We start from the raw sequence: 5,085 nt of genomic DNA, 5'->3' as shown, positions 1-5,085 counted from the left end.
GTGACGTCAAATTCAAACCAAGTGCGAGCTCTGTCCTGAGGCACGAAGGGAAAGGGGGTTCCCAAACTGTGGTCCGGAGACATCCAGGGGCGCGAGAAGGAGGGTCGCTGGGAATAAGGAGACTCTAGTTTCTTAAAAAATATGCCAATTCTATGCACATTATTGATCTTATTTCATAATTTATCAGTTTCTTTGTTAACGGACTATGTGCCCATTAAAGATGTTATATGCGTTGTGCTGGTTATATTAGAGCTAACTTTTATAACCACTGAATTTTCACTATTAAAACATCATCATAGTTATACAACAACACTGAATAATTGTAGTACAACGATTCCTTATATTATTATTATTATTATTATTATTATTATTATTATTAAATAGATATATTGATGTGGAAAAATATAAATTTATCTATGTTTATTTGTTATATACACACAGAGCATTCAGAAGTATACAGACCCTTTGCAGAAACACTTAAAATGTATCTCAGGTGCCTCCCATTTCTCTTGATGCTTGCTGAGATGTTTCCATATCTTGCCTATAGTCCAGCGTGTGGTAAAATAAATTGATTGAACATGATTTGGAAAGGTACATACTTTACTATAGAAGTCCTCACAGCTGACAATGCATGTCAGAGCAAAAACCAAGCCATGAGGTCAAAGGAACTGCCTGTAGAGCTCAGTGATAGGATTATTGCAAGGCACAGATCTAGAAGACTATAAAATAAATCTGATGCACTTAAGGTTCCCAAGAGCAGAGTGGCCACCATAATTCTCCAATGAAAGAAGTTTGGCACAACCAGGACTCTTGAATGAAGCCTCTCCTCAGTGCAAAACACTTTAAAGCATGGCTTTCACATGGAGTTTTTTGCAACCTATGACTAAACAGTACTAAACATTGCCAAGGACTGTGCTGCTATGTTAAAGTTTGTATCTGTTTGCCTTTGAAATAACTAAGGGCCTGTTGAGTAATATCTGGAGGTAATCTAAGTGCAGTTCTACTGTTTCTGCATGTTCAGATGGTAAAAGTGTGTTATTTTCTTTCTTATGGACTGAGAAAGAAGCAGAAAATGATGCAAATTTACCAAATGGGATTCAAGACTCTCCATTTTGGGTCTCTGTGCATGACAAATTCAAAAGTTGTAGATCAAATGAAGCATAAATCCTCCAGTTATAATCCTTACTCCTTTTTTCCACCCACATGTTTATTCTCTGCACTTAGAATCTCAGACACCAACCAGCCATTCCTCCATCTTTACACACACAATGAGGATTTTCTTCTTTGAATTTAATGAAACTATGCCTAAATGAAACAAAAATGAAGAAAGTTTATCTCCAAGTTACACTGGTCATTTTCTTTCCTTGTGTTTGAGCACAGTGTCCACTTCCCTATGGTACAAGGCCACAATAGCTATGAGCTGAAAGCTGCAGCTGCACTCTTCACAATAGAAATCAATGAAAAGGGAGAAGACATACAAAGACTATTGCTCCTCAGACAGAGAGAGGAGTGAATGGGTCGGGACATCTGACATTATCTGTTGTTTTCTCTAATAAAGCTCAGAGGCGAGGAGAAAGAAGGGCAATGATAAAAGGAAAAAAAAGGAAAGAGAAACCTGAAACTGTGTGAGTGAAGGAAGGAATGAAAGCTTACTAGAAATCCTTAACCACGACCTCGTCAGTGCACCCGATCTCCTCAGTGAGCAGAGTGAGTCATGTCTCAGTTGTGCCTCTCCATCTCTCTCTGCAGGACCCTGGCAGTTTTTTCATCAGCAGCCTGTCAGCCTTTCCTATCAGCAAGGGAGGGGGAAAACCCAACACTCTCCATGAACATGAAGTTTCAGGATTTCGAAACTCTTAACTCCTGCTTTGTGAGCTATTTGAATGTTTAGTTTTTGCAAAATAAGGTTACTGATACAAATCTTAACACAAGACTAGATGACAGGATACCAGTGTCTTTCTTGAGCCACAAAAGTATTACAGTAAATCATATTTCACTCCTTCCTTTCTTTGACTGAACTACAGGCACTAATGGCATACATCACTTGATAAAAAGCTGCTAAATCCGTTAACTTCCCGCCCCATCCATTTCAGATTGCTTCATAATGCTGTTACACAAAGGTGTGGCTCAGAGCAGGCTTCTGGTGAAAACCCTTAACATAATTAGGATAGACGGTAATCTACAAGGCTTTCAAACACAGACTGTGCTTCTTTTAAAACTGATTCTTTGGTGTGGTCTGCATGTTAGCACCTGGCAGTGAAGGCAGCTGTATACACTCAGTCTGCCTTGACTTGCTGAGAGTGTTTTGTCTTTATTTTGGCCTACACTGACACAGAAACAGAAATTTATTTTAGAAGACAGAGGACAGGAAAAGGAAACTGCTGCAGCTACAACAATTTTTATTTAATATGAGCAGCTCTGTTAATATAAAAGGCTCCAAACTTCAAACAGTGAGAGAGAAATGAGAGACTGGGGCATGTTTCAATTCAAGCTGAGCTCAAACTCAACAAAAGAACACACCCAACATCAGCACACTGGAATTGTAACCTGTGGAGCACTGGTAGTTTTGGAGCAAAATGTTTTTTGATTCCTTTGTGTAACCAACAACAATAAACTGAAGATTCACAATAAGAGTGGGAACTTCAGGGTAATTCATGATGCAATTCAATATGATATAAAACAATACAAATATATCGAATGTACGTCGCTTTGGATAAAAACGTCTGCTAAATGACATTGTAAGATTGTAACAATACAATACAGTATGATACCAAATGATAGGGGGGAAATGAATGATACAATACTATAATTCAATTAAATATGACCACATGAATGATACAATGCAATATGGCATCATACAAAACAACACACTACGCCAAGATATACAATATGATAGGAGACAATGTAAAACACAATACTATAACGCAATTAAATATGCATGGATATGATGGATACTGAACATTGCAATATGGCATGATACAAAACAATATGCTACATTACGATACAATACAGTTCAATCAAATAAGATATGATATGGAAAGACATGCCACAACACACTATGATAAGAGGATGGTGATGATACGATATGGAACGATACAATGTGAAATGATGCAATGTAATGCGATATGATATAATGCAATGTGATATATTATGATGTGTTATCTCATAAAATGTGATACATTTTGATATGGCACGATGTGATCTAACACCATGTGGTATGATATGATGTGGCACGATACGATGTGATGTGATATGATAGGAAACTTCAATACAACATGATGAAATATGATAAGATGGGATTTGAAGCAATTCAATATGATATGATGCAGTATAATACAAAGTGATGTGATTCAACGCAGTAATACGCTATGATGCGATATAACACTTCAATGTAAAATGATACGATGTGATGGGATTCCAAGTAATGTGATCAATAAAATGCAAAACAATATGATACAATAGGATGCGACTGATGGGAATTGATACCACAACATGGTATACAATACGATACAATGCAAGATACATTGTGATACAAAGAGATGTTGTACAACACAATGTACTACGACATGGTGTGATATGATTTAGTGTGAAATAACACAATGGGCTATAATATGATGTGCTACGATAGGATGTGGTAAGTTATAATATGATGTTAAATGATATGCAATATCATGGGATGCGATTCCATGCATTAGGATGCGATACGATGTGATACGCTACAATGTAATATGCATTGATGCCATAAGTTATGATGTCATTCAATATAATATGAAGAAGAGATACAGCATGATAAGTTACAATACCATGTCATACTATATGATGGAATTTAAGTCTAACGTGCAATATCAGTTCATACAGTATGATATAATTAAATATAGGCCTACTAAACTGTACATTATGATATACACTATGATGCAAGTTGATATGATATTATACAAAGCTGTACTGTATGACAGGAGAGTTTACAACAAGATATAGTGTAATACAAAATAATGCAATAAAGTTTATGATAGGACACATGATACCATAAAATACATTATGATACATCATGATACCCAACACGTGGCTAATGATAATGATATCACCATGCAGCTTTTCTGTGGTAATTATGCAAGATGGTCATTTAATGACACATTCTGATTAGCCAATGACCTGAAGAATTGAAACCACCTTGTAAACAGTAAGTACAAGATATATGCATTTATTTATTGCAATTGTGTGTAATTTTCACCTCCTATCATGCATTTACCCTCTTCTGACTGCTGTGTGATATTATGATATTATCATCTTAGGCCTGTTGACCTCAGTTCACATTGATTCACAATATTTCATTAGGTCCATTGTAAGGAGTCATAAGGGAGATATATATTTAAAGCACCACCTTTTAAAAAAAAAAAAAATTTGTTACCCTCAAGTCGTTACTTTTATCATACCAATTAGGATGACGATACATTGCTTTATTGAGTTTTCACTCTACCCTTAAAGACTACACACACATGTTTTCTGTTATAAGAGAATTAAAAAAGTATTATTATGGGGTTAGTTTATCACAGAATTCTGCATTTCCCTTCTCTCCCAAAGTCAGGCATGAACCATCAAGGCATGGGCAGAGCAGCCCATTATGTGTGATGATATTAAGCTAAGTGGGTGGAAGGCAGAGGATGTGCTACATCAGCTGCCAAGCTTCACTGTGGAGGCTCAATAAGCAGGAAATGAGCTCATCATATTGGACTGTTCAAAAGAAAAAAAAGAAAGTAAAAGATCCAGATCTGTAATTTCCCCACTGTGTGCTGCAACTAAAACATGCAGGATATTCACAACAGCTGTGTAAGACTGAGTGACTCATTAGCAATAGTCGCTTTTAAATACTCTGAGGGACCTTTTTTTAGTCTGCAAACAGTGGATAATTAAACTTGTCTTTGGCAGCGTTTGTATATATTTGTACCCAGACACATGAACAACATGCTCCCTCTACTGACATACTAGAAAAACTACATCTAAAGTCATTTTATAAAGATGATGGGAAAAAAAGAAATCAAACCATGTTCACATGACAAAGATGATCCATTAACTTTAATCAGCAAA

The sequence above is a fragment of the Cheilinus undulatus genome, linkage group 4 (assembly GCF_018320785.1).
Source record: "Cheilinus undulatus linkage group 4, ASM1832078v1, whole genome shotgun sequence".
In the NCBI taxonomy this organism is placed as follows: Eukaryota; Metazoa; Chordata; class Actinopteri; order Labriformes; family Labridae; genus Cheilinus; species Cheilinus undulatus.
This window is presented reverse-complemented; position numbering follows the sequence as displayed.